Source organism: Hevea brasiliensis, chromosome 2 (genome assembly GCF_030052815.1).
Source record: "Hevea brasiliensis isolate MT/VB/25A 57/8 chromosome 2, ASM3005281v1, whole genome shotgun sequence".
NCBI classification, from domain to species: Eukaryota; Viridiplantae; Streptophyta; class Magnoliopsida; order Malpighiales; family Euphorbiaceae; genus Hevea; species Hevea brasiliensis.
Window position 1 is genome coordinate 115,943,137 of NC_079494.1, and position 13,028 is coordinate 115,956,164.

Genomic DNA, 13,028 nt, shown 5'->3' on the forward strand with positions numbered 1-13,028 from the left:
TCACAACTCTATCTCTCCTACATTGCTTAATTATGGCATTTGTAGAATTAGTCTCTTCTAACCTGTACAATAGTTATGACTCAAATTCGAAATCTCTTTATTTTTTATATTTTATAAATTAAAAAAAAAGCAATTAAATTATTCCCTAATCAGTCATGGTATATATATTATTTTTATCTGAATGTCGTGAAATGAGTTCTCTTGCATCTAATTAAACGAAATCTTTGGATTAAGCAAAGTTTTAGTTGCCATAATCAGTAAAGAGAAACGATCTGACAAAGGAGGATTAAGAAAATGATATAAAAATCTGATAAAGTTAGTTGTTGATTTTGACATTCATTCTGTTTCTTTCAATTTGTTTTGATCCTTTTGGCTGGTTTGTGAAGATGGAACCAATGGATGCATGCAAAGTCAGTAATAACTTCATACTCAAAGTTTGGAAAAGTGGAAAACATAAATATTCTATAAGTAGAAGTTCCCAACTATTTGGCTTCACTAATTTTTTTTTTATTTTTCTTGTTTCATTAATCATGATTAAGTTCATCATCATCCCACTACAATTATTCTTTAATTCGAGCTACCCACTTTTCTTTGTACCTACAAATTTTAAACAGTTGTGTATGTAAATATATAAATAAAGTTATTAATTAATCCACTTGTGATCTAAAAAGCAAATGGAATTTAATGTGATTTGCTTAGTTGTTAGCCTATGATAATTGCGCCATGGAATCCTCAAATAATAGGATTCCACATTCCTTCCATCAACAGGATCTTTCGTATTCATGGGCTCCATTTCTTTTTACAATTTCTTTTCTTAAATATATATATTCGAACCTTTCACTTCTAGGTGTGTGAATCACAAGAGTACCCTCCCACCAACTAGGAACAATTTATACAAGTCATTGTCATGCTTTTACAGGACAAGAAAGAAAATAGTAAGACTCCAATAGCAATATAATTTATATTATCCTACTTTAAAAATATAAAATTAAATAAATTATTATTTAATTTATACATTTTATTCAAAATAATTTATATATTTTAAAAAATACACTTTTTAATCCACATATTTTTTTTATTAAATCATTTGGCCTATTTGTTTATTTTTTCATTAATAATGTTAGTCAAACTATTAATTAATCTATTTATTTTTATTATTTAATTCTTATATTTTAAAAAAACATATTAATTAGTATATATAACTTTTAATTCTGTTAACTATTTAATCTCATAATTATTTTTTATACCTAAATTATCATATTCCTTACTCCTTTATTTGTCTCTTACTCTCTCTTATTTCTCTCTCTTTCTCTACCCCCACCCTTGTTTCCCTCATTCTTTATGTGCTTTTATCCTTTAATCAAAACGTTACAAGCTAGTTGTCCATACAAAAAATATTAATCAGTTAAAAATTATTTTCAAATAAAGAACACAAAAATGATGTACAATAAATTGGATGAAAATACTTAAACAAATAAAAAATCCTATATATATTCAAATTTAATTTCCATATAGTAAAATTTTTATTTTATCAAGAATATGATTTTCAAAATATTGTGTTTTCAAAATATAAAGACTAATTAATTAATTCAACTAAAATAGAAAAACTAAATAATAGTATTTTTCAAAATATAGGGATCAACTAATTAGTTTTCTTAAAATATAATAACTAAATAGTAGTTTACTAGTATTGACTAATAGAAAATTTGACAGATAGATTAAATAATTTAATAAAAGAAAAATATAAAGACTAAATATTATATTTTTTAAAATACATAGACTAAATAATTAATTTTATTAAAATATAAAAATTAAATATTAATTTCCCACAAAAATTTTAATGTGAAACATATATATAACTTTGAGTTATCTAGTTTTAATATCTAGCTTTCATAGCGTGATTCTTTTAAATTTGTAACAATCACATTAGAGCTATTCACTATACCTCACAATTACAATCATGTGACGCAGGTAGCTAGTGATGTTGGAATTGCAGTAGTCATCCAAGACTAAATTAAGCTAGCTCAAAATCAGCTTACATGAACACAGTAGCTATATAGCATAATGGAATATAATTGTAATCGCAAGGTGACTTGTATTTCTTATTGAAATTGAGAGATTTTAGTATGGTTTATACATGAGTTTGATCTATTTAATTTTAGTGGCTAGCTTTTGGAATGTAATTTTATTAACATGGCGATTACTAAACATAGGGATGGCAACGGGTTAAATTTTTACGGGTACCCGATTCGATCAAACCCTAAAACGAATTTGAATATTATATAATCAAGTTTGAGACAGATTCGGATTTGAAAAATAATACCCATAATAAATTTAGATCGAATTCAAATTTAACATATTAAGTATTCATTACCCTAACCCGTTTATATAAATATTTAATTAAATATAAAATATATATTTTTATAATAATATTTATAAATTTTTATATATTTTATTTTATATAAAATAAATTTAAATATTTTATAAAATTATTAAAATTTTAAAATATAAATTATTAATTAAAATAATTTTTTATATAAAATATTAATTAAAATATATAAAATTAAACCAATTCAAGTTTTTTTTCGAATAATAATAATTAGATTTGAAACAGATTCAAGTAGTTAAAAAAAATTTTAATCAGGTTTGAAATGAATTCATATTCGGGTATAATAATTTTCACGAGTACTCTACCCATTGTCATCCCTAATTATAATAAATATATTGAGAATGAGAAGACCATTGCTAACTAATAATAGTTTATTATCTATAATACTATCTTTGTAGAATAATTATGTACAGACTGTACAAGGATTAATGATTTTCATTTTATTTTATTGTATTTAGACTGTTAAGGAATTATATTAAATTTTCAACATTTTCAGCCATACATAATGGACTTTGTATTATTTACTATTTTAATGGAGCAATGGTATTAAAGGTGGTTATATTATTTATTAGGGTGAAATCAAGGTAAAAATCTTCATTTATATTGTTAAAATTGTGCCTAAAATAAGATAAAGGTGCAAATAAAAAGCTCATTAAGAAGCTAAACCAATTGAAATTAATTAAATCAAACTAAATCAATGCAGTTCGGTTCATTTTGATTCCCCTACTTATTTGATTTGATCAGTAGAACAAAAGAATTTGATTAATTTTGATTTTGGTACTTGGATTCAATTTAAACTGAAGGATCCCTCCTAGTCCTAGACCCAAATCCTTAATTCCATTTTGACCGACTGGAAGGACATTCAAACCATTGCTCAATTGCTGTCTTTTATGCAATTCAGAAATTCCCAAAGAAAACTTAAAAATTTTACATTACAAGACAAAATCTCAACTCAACGCATAAACTATGAACCAAATAGAAAAACCATAATTCATATTTATTAATATAAATGAATCATTAACTATATTCAGAGCACGTGTTCATTCCCACAAGAAATGGGATTAACTGCTCTTAATTCAGGAAATAATTATCATTATGTTTCCATGAGAAGTACCATACATTTTAATGCTCCAAATGAATATTAAATTTTTTTATAAAATTTTCATTATTTACAAACTAATTAAAAAAGTAGTACATTCAAATTGTAAGAAACTCTTCTGAAGCAACCATTGCAATTTTAAATCCTCTGAAATTTTATTTTCATTGGGAGAGTCCCAACAGTCATAGAAAGTAGAAACACTCCATTGATAATTGGGACCGGCTCAGACTAATTCAGTTTCCGCACTTGCCAACAAAGCCTCATAAAAGAAAGAATGGCAAAGAAAAGATCTCATTCATCCTACCTATAGGAAACGACAGCTTATTAGTCTCTCAAACTCAGCTTCAAGCCCTAAACGTTCAGATAGCTGTTCGTTCTTTTTTCTATTTATTCAGTATTCAACTTATAGGAAAGGAAGACTTATCATTCTTTCAGCTTGTAATTTTCTTCTTATAGGATTTTCATTTCCTTAATGGTTCATAAAGATACAATACTTTTGACATTCAGATCATTTCCAAGTCTTTTTTCTTCACACAAACTACATAAAATGAGAACGAAAGATTGACAACTTGCAAGTATAATGGAACGAATAGTTCATCATTTTATGAACATCTAACAGCGAATAATTATCTTGCAGATATATATATATAAAAAAAATCTGAAATGAAACAGATGACACCAATCTCTTGACTGTAACAAAGAAAACCATGGAATAAATCATAGATAATGAATAATTAATGTCCACAAAATCTGTAAAATTAGTATTAGAAATTAGATGATCCAGGAATCATGGATGATTAGGTAAAAAGGAAAGGAAGAAAAGAGTGCTCGACCATCCAAATCTGTCACCAAGTGTCATGAAAGCAATGGCATAGCTTTGGCAAACAATGGTAAGATTTAAAAGCATGGATTGATGTTTGACTTCTCAACCTCTTTCAAGAAAGGGCAGTGAAAAAATGCCAAAGCAAAAACAAATAAAGCACAAAATGTTAAAAGGAAAAAGTAGGTAAACGCATGCCGGACAACCCAAATACTATGAGAGTTTAAAGGGAATATACTTACAGTGATTTATCATTACCTTTCGATCAGATTTGAAGATGCTTGGAATCTATTGCATTGGGTTCCCAAATAGGAAGGAGTGAGGCTGTCAGAGCATGACCTAGCTAGGGTTAGTACTTAGCAACTCATCTCAACCTTCTCTCTCTATTTCTCTTTCTCCCTCTAACCAAAGCTAGATCATGCTGGCAGCTTCACCTTTTCCCTTGTGAATTCTACAGCTATTGTCGCTGGGAAAGTGCCAGAGGATGAACCTAACTAGAAAATGGTTCTGTTTTCATTAAAAAAGAGAAAACTTGAGAAGAACAAATAATATTATGTCCTTGAACAGAAAGATTTGATGATTGTCTTCAATAAAGGAAAAAAGAAAAGTTTAAAAAGTCTTCAAAGCAAGAAGCAGCAGCAGCAGCAGAAAGAGGAAGATGTAGAAGAATGATCACACAAAACTGGCTGAAAGAAAAGAAAAGAGAAAATTTTCAAAAGCCATCAGATGATGAAGGCTCAAAAGAGAAGAAGGCTCAAAAGAGAAGAATGATAATTCTTTACGGGTAAAGAGAGAGATCACTAACAAGAACACGAAACAAGAAATAACCAGAAAAAAGCAGCGTATAAAGTGAGGAAGAAAAGACAAGAAAACGAAAAAAAAGAAACCCTAGAGTTCCTGAACCAGGGGATGGCATAAATATAGGAGAGGGATTTGGATGTGAGAATTGGGAAGGAACAGATGTTAGAAGAAGGGAATCATATGGACAAAAAACTACCTCGCGAAACAGTGAATTATTAAAAGAAGAATCACGTGGACAGCTAAGAGAGAGCATAGTAGCTAAGTAGACAGCTTGGAAAGCTACAGACATAGATGATCAGACTAGGGAGATTTCAGGGTTACAGGTGGTAGAATGTAGGACGGCATGACAGGGCCGGGGACTCTGAGCTCTCTGGTGCCCGCCCCACTGTAGTAAGTATACCCTATACAGTAATGGACCCATACAGGACTTGTACCACAACTTGCTAATAATACTGTTTCTCTTCACACCTCCAACCTACAATTATTGGCTTCAAGCATGATATGGGTTTAGCATTTCATTGAAATTTTCTTCTTTGGATTTTACTTGAATACTAATTAGCCAACTGCGTTTGGCTTGTCCAAGTTCAGTTGTCAATTCAAGTTGCCAATTCCCGTCCATCGACACAGACTAAGCAGAGGCAAATTCTTGCAGGGAAGATTTAAAGAAATAAAAGTTGTAAGAGAAGTGAGAAAGACTAAAGAAGAGGCAAGTTCTTGCAGGGAAGACAAAAAGCGCACACCTTCAGTTGTTCAAAGAAATCAAAATGTAGGAGAAGCAGTGCACAGAAGACGTTACAGCTGCAACAATAGGATTCTTCTCGTGACTGAGGACAAAACAAAAGCGATTAATTTGATGATCAGATTTCTTTTTGACTTGCTAACAATATAAAACTATAAATTAAATGTTGTTGCCTGACGATGACGATTCATTGTGGACACCTACTGCCCTACTATTTTACATAGTCTGTGGCTCTTTGATCTGCTAGATCACTAGGCCTGTCTAGCATGGACAACCCTTTATTAATTTCTTCTCGGTTTGTTTTTAGTGAGCCTTGTTTTCATTTCTTCACCCCTGCTCAATTTAAAATTATTTTGACCTGCAGCTATAACTATTATTGATCCTTTTTCTCTTGAGGTTTTAGTCTACAGAGAAGTGATTTGATATATCAAATTTTAACTCATAATTTTCATGTGTTTGGTTTTTAATTTGTGCATAAATATTTATTACTCACAAAATATTCCATAATAACACTTTTGTTTATAATCCATTGAAGCAATTTAATTTTGTACTCTCTTTTTTACCTGTCCAAAGCTTAATAAATTTATATTCTTGAAAAAAAAAATTTACAGAATACTTATTAGAAAATTTCAATTTAATTATTTTTAATTTTTTAAATTAATCTAAAAATTTCAATTTAACTCCTTTTAACTTAAAATTAAGAAAATAAAAAAAATTAAATTTATTAATTTTTAAGTTTTAATCAAGAAATTTAGAAAATAAAATAAATTGATCTTTTCAATAAGTACAGGAGCGAATTCCATCTCATGTTTTTTAGAATGCCTGGACCGAGCCCAACCACACAATATATAGGCCTGAATATGCAACCCCATCCACAAAAGAGTCTGCAAATTCATGTTCAATGCTCAGCACGGAGGAAGTCATTTTCGGTCATCCCAGTTCTCAAGAATAGCAAAGAATTATTGAAGAAAAGCTAAAGGTAGGGTTGATCAAAGAAGTAGCAGCCGGAGTTCTTGGCTGACTTCAAAGCCCATTAATGAAGATGCTTTCACATGGCTGTAGCAGAAAAATGCAAAAGTAATTAATTATGTGTATTTTGCAGGGAACCTTAATAGAGTGGTCCTCCTCCTCCCCTCCTTGGCTTTATATGACGAGTGGAGAAGATAGAGAAAGAGAAACCTCTTCATTTACTCTAGGCATGCTAACAATTAACAACAACACTGCATGCGTCCAGATGCAAACAAAGTTAGATTTGTTCAGACAGCACATGGCCTTGAATTTATTTTATTTTTGTTTTAGATATGTAGGTTACACGGCTATCTCCTGAAAAAAAAATAAAAAAATAAAATAAAATCTTTGCAGCACTTGTGCAGCCATCATCTGTCCTTGAAGACTTGGGTGCTTGAATCATAGCTAATTCAATAGGATTTTACAGGATGGAAACAATTCAGTAGATTAAATCGAGATGATAAGCTTTAGGTTAATGATAGTTGACCACAAGGTGACCTAGAATATTAGGAAGAGGGGACAATAGGGGCTTCTTTAATTGAGGGGATATATAAAGAGATCTGATTGTCACATATGATTTATTTTAATATTTATTTTCATTTATATATTAATTATGTTACTACTTTTATTTTATTTTATTATACGATATATTTTAAATGTTATGCTAATTTGAATATTTATTTTAATTTATATCTTTTTTTTTATATTAATTATATATATAATTTTTGCTTTTTGCTCGTATGATATTAATGAAAATTTATCTATTTTTTTAAAAAAATTATATAATTAAATTGGCATAAAAAATGCAGTTAATGTCAACGAGTATAAAAAGCACATAGAACACATATACATACGTTCTTAAAAACTAAAAATTTTATAAGAGAATGCAATCTTATTTGATACTAAATTTTAATAACTTAATTTGGTACTAAATCAAAAGAAATTAAATTTTTTAATTATATATTGTTATAAACGGTCACACATAATATATAATAATTTAATTTCTTTATACTTAAATTTAATAATTGCTACTAAAAAAATAAATTATCCATAATTTTGATAAGAATAAAAATTAATATAAAATGAAAATTAATATAATTGAGGATAATAAATTTTTTTAACCATTTTTTTCTGTCTCATGTAACTTAAAATTTAATATATTAAAGCAATGAATTTTATTTAATTTCTTAATTTTTGTGCGTTATCTATATCTTGTGAATATGCTTTTCCTATAATTAGTTAATTACTATATAAAAGCATCCATTTTTTATGTTTAGAATTAAATTTTCATTATTTTTATTTGCATACAAAATAAATTTTAGTACAAAATTTAAATTAAGACGAAAGGAGGCCATTTGAATTTCGGGACGCTTGTTATATTGGCGTCTTAAGTCGGACGCTATTTAAACTTGCATCCTGCATGTTGGGACATTAGTTTAATTGGCATCCTGCATGGAACACTAATCAAACTAGCGTCTCCCAACATGGGGAATGGTAGTTTAATTGTCATCCTACATAGGAACTAATTAAACTTGCTTCCTGTATGCTGGACGCTAGTATGACTAGCATTTTATTTGCACACTGTACTATCTCACCCCCTTTTAGTAATTTAAATACAGTTTTGGTAATTTTCATCCTATAGTACCCATGTACGGTAAAAAGCTCAGTGGGCCATGGGGACTTGAATGTTAACTTTGGTATCTGACATGTAATCTTAGCTCCTCCCAATTTAAGTGATTCCATTAATCATTAGCAATTGGAATGTACCCAAAGATCCTCTGTAATTGAAATTTTTTGATAATGGCAATTAAGTAGTGAATTAATCTATTAGAAGAAAGAATACAAGTAATGAAAGAAAGGATTGTGTATTTATCTGTGTCTTATTTACAAAGATATTACATCTATTTATACATTAGAAAATGAGCTAATTTAGACAAGAATAATAATTGCTGTAATTATGCTACACAAATCTCCTATAATCATGTTAATTACTGTAATTATGCTAACACCCCCCTCAAACTCAAGGTGGTAGCACAGGTGCTAACTTGAGTTTGCTTAAGAGATCCTGAAAGCGAGCGGGATGATGCATTTTTGTGAATATATCAGCGGTTTGGCTGACAGAGGAGACATAAATCAAACGTATGGTGCCATGAGCAACATGATGACGTACAAAATGATAATCAATTTCGATGTGTTTGGTACGCTCATGAAATACATCATTATGAGAAATCTGTATGAAACTTCTATTATCGCAATGAAGCATTGTGGCAGAAGAATGAGTGACACCCAAATCAGTTAATAACCACCGTAACTAAAGTAATTCAGTGAAGGAACGGAAGCGTGAAAAAAACAAGTTTATACCATTAAATTTAAAAATTTTTACCTAGGGTCACATGCATCATGCAAGATTTATTTTTAACTATTTGATTTCAATGATAAACAACATATTAAAACTCTTTTAATATGTTTTTGGATCTGTATTTGCCATTTAAGATTTTAAAATTAATCAGATTAATTTTAGAATTCTAGATTAAATCAAGAATGATTATACTAACCTCTTGATGCACTGCAGCGTATTTGCGCCTTTGAGATTCATCTTCAGGACACCAAATATTGTCTCTCTAGCTTGTCCACACCAAGAACACCTATGGCAGCCCTTGAACAGCTTCTAAAGCTTTTTCTATCAATTAGAAATTCAAGTTCTGCCTTTTAAGAGATTAAAGATGTAAACAGGACACTAGAAACGATTTCTAGTATTTTTAATTCAAGAGATTGATGGCTAATCTCTTTGAATTGATGAGAGATGAAGAAGGAGAGATGAAGAAGAAGAGATGGAAAGCCTCAAAATGGCGTGACCAAGGAGGAGTGGCTGCTAGTTGTCTTATTTTTAATTCATAACAACACTTATATAGCTAGGTCAACACATTAAACCCTTGCCACATGTCACCCTTTGATTAGCTATAGGTTTAAGTGACCCAATCACATTGTGCCAAGTGTCAAACCTATATGCCAAATGTCTTTTAATCATCTTACATGATTAAAAGATATTTGGCAAGCTTATGTGTAATTCCATGTGTCACCATCTCATGGTGCCACGTGTCACACTGTGAAATGACCAAAATGCCCATGTGTCTTAATTTTGAGTTCTTAACCCTAAATAATTATTTCTCTTTTTCTAATTAATTTATATCAAACATAAATTAATTAATTAATCTCTATTAATTAATTTCTCATTAATTAAATTCATATTTAAACACTTTAAATATAAATTTAACTTATACTATACATCCAATAATCTAGATTTGGTTTCAAGTCATGCTAGGGACTTTGCAATCTAATTGCAAATCAAACCTATTTAATTAATCAATTAAACTCTTTAATTAATTAATTAAATCATATTTAATTAGGTGATAACTTGTGTATGTATGTGACTTACTAAGCTCATCACTAATTGGCAATGAGACATGATATCAACTCTTAATATCATCAGAACTCTTTCTTACCATAAATGATTTCTCTAAATCATTTTATACACCTCATAGACCATGGTTAACACCTAGTATAGCATGCCATGGCCACTCAATTACTAATAAGGTTTACCTTAAATGAACTTATAATCATATGTTACAATGCACTAGAATCTCTCTGTTACAAAATCCCAACTCAAGCTGGAGTCATGATTTATGTCAAACTCTATTTGCTATGAATATTATGTTCTCTTTTAATTCCAGTTCTTGATTAAAAAGATTTTCTCATCAAAAACTCTTTTCTGATTAAATCTATCTATCCTGGCCAGGAACTTGAAACATCAAGAACAATTAAATGAACATAGGATTTTATCTCTATTTACTTAGAGGAACAGATTCCATCTTGATCAACACCTACCTCCATAGATAACTAGTAGGAGCCAACACATGCCCATATACCCATACACAGTACAAGTATGAAGCAGTATCAAACTCAAACTATCTATATACAAGATAACTGTGCTATCTCAGGTCTAAAAATTATATGCACTGATATGATTTATGACAAAACATTGAGAAGAGTAAACTCCATGTGCTTGTCATAAGTGTCACTGGTTCGGCCTACTTATCATTTATAAGTACCTATCATGTTTGTCATATGGCATGAGACTCACCATTCCATCTTATTTATATCTCATATAAATAACTTGGGAACAAACATGAATACAATCTTTCTGGATAAGTCATGTCCTTATTATGAAGTATCCTCGATTGTGAACCTATTTATGATACTTTATGCTAGAAATAATGTCACTCATATTCTTAACAACTTAAGAATAATATTTCTAACAAAATATCAATGGACCTTTTCTATTACACATAAATATATTATGTAAACGAAAAAGTGGAAAAGCCTTTTATTAATAAAATTATGTATAAGATACATACTAAATGATATGCTATAGGGCATACTACTAACAATCTCCCACTAGTACTAGAGCCATTCATTACAATATCTTAGACCTATTTTTTCAAGATGTCGGTCTAGCTGAGTTTGTGACATAGGCTTAGTGAATGGATCAGCTGGATTTTCAGCTGATGCTATTTTCTGCATGGCTACATGGCCTCACCCAACTATTTCTCTGATAATGTGGTAGTGCCTTTCTATGTATTTGGATTTTTTGTGAGACCTTGGTTCCTTAGCCTGTATGACTACTCCATTATTGTCACAGTGTAGTGGAACTACTGACTCAATGGAAGGAACTACTGCAAGAACTTCTTTATCCAAACAGCTTCCTTTGCAGCATCTGATGCAGCAATATACTCAGCCTCTGCAGTGGAATGTGCAGTCGTGCTTTGTTTGGAACTCTTCCAACTGACTGCACCTCCAATACAAATGAACACATATCCAGATGTAGACTTTCTATCATCGATATCTGATTGGAAATCAGAATCAGTATAACCATCCAATTGCAAGTTTCCACCTCCATAAATCAAGAATAAATCATTAGTTCTTCTCAAGTACTTAAGGATATTCTTGACAGCTATTCAGTGTTCCAAACCTGGATTGGATTGATACCTATTAGTCAAACTAACAGCATTTGCGATATCCGGCCTAGTACACAACATTGCATACATTAAACTTCCAATAGCCAAAGCATATGGAATCCTGGCTATTTTATCCCTTTTCTTCAGGTGTCTTTGGAGACATCTCTTTAGAAAGATGGATACCATGTCTCACTGGTAACAATCCTCTCTTGGAATCAAGCATGTTAAACCACTTTAACACCTTTTCCAAGTATAGACTTTGAGATAACCAATTATTCTTTTCGCTCTATCTCTATAGATGCAAATCCCAAGAATATAGGTTGCCTCCCCTAAGTCTTTCATGGAGAATGTATTTGACAACCATTTCTTTACAGTTGTCAACATACCTGTGTCATTACCCATCAACAGTATGTCATCCACATATAAGACAAGGAAAGTGATAGCACTGTCACTAACCTTCTTATATACACATGGCTCATCCTCATTTTTGATAAAACCAAAGGATTTAATGGCTTTATCAAAACGGATGTTCCAACTCCTCGAAGCTTGCTTCAACCCATAAAACAATCGCTTTAGCTTGCATACCTTGGAACTATCTTGGGATTCAAAACCCCTAGGTTGTTCCATGAAAATGTTTTCTATAATGTATCCATTGAGAAAAGCTGTTTTGAAATCCATCTATCAAATCGTATAATCATAGTATGCAGCTATTGCTAATAGAATATTTAAGCATGGCAACAGGCAAGAAAGTCTCCTCATAGTCGATTCCTTGCCTTTGGCGAAACCCTTTCGCTACTAGCCTTGCCTTATAGGTCTCTACTTTTCCATCAGAACCAATTTTCTTCTTGAAAACCCATTTATTCTCTATAGGTACAATACCTTCAGGTGGGTCAACAAGATCCCAAACTTGATTCTTATACATGGAATCAATTTCAGATTTCATAGCATCAATCCATTTTGAAGAATCTTTATCTGATATAGCTTCTTCATAGGTAAGTGGATCATCTCCATGATCTACTTCTTCATGAGTAGACAACTCTTGTTCTTCTTCATGAAGGAAACCATATCTCACTAGTTGGTGAGATACCCTAGTTGTTCTACGAGGAACAGCTGTAGATGTTTCATCAACGGGTATAGGTTGACTAGATGGATCTATA

The 13,028-nt window shown here is 30.6% G+C and overlaps 1 long non-coding RNA gene across 1 annotated transcript; it reads right to left on the reverse strand.

The window, feature by feature from the left end:
* Window positions 1-3,365: 3,365 nt before the first annotated feature.
* On the reverse strand, window positions 3,366-6,209 carry LOC131175812 (uncharacterized). The gene is made up of 2 exons (XR_009146010.1): window positions 4,567-6,209; window positions 3,366-3,792 (listed from the first exon to the last, which is right to left on the reverse strand). It is a non-coding gene; the product is annotated as an uncharacterized LOC131175812 (long non-coding RNA).
* Window positions 6,210-13,028: the final 6,819 nt, after the last annotated feature.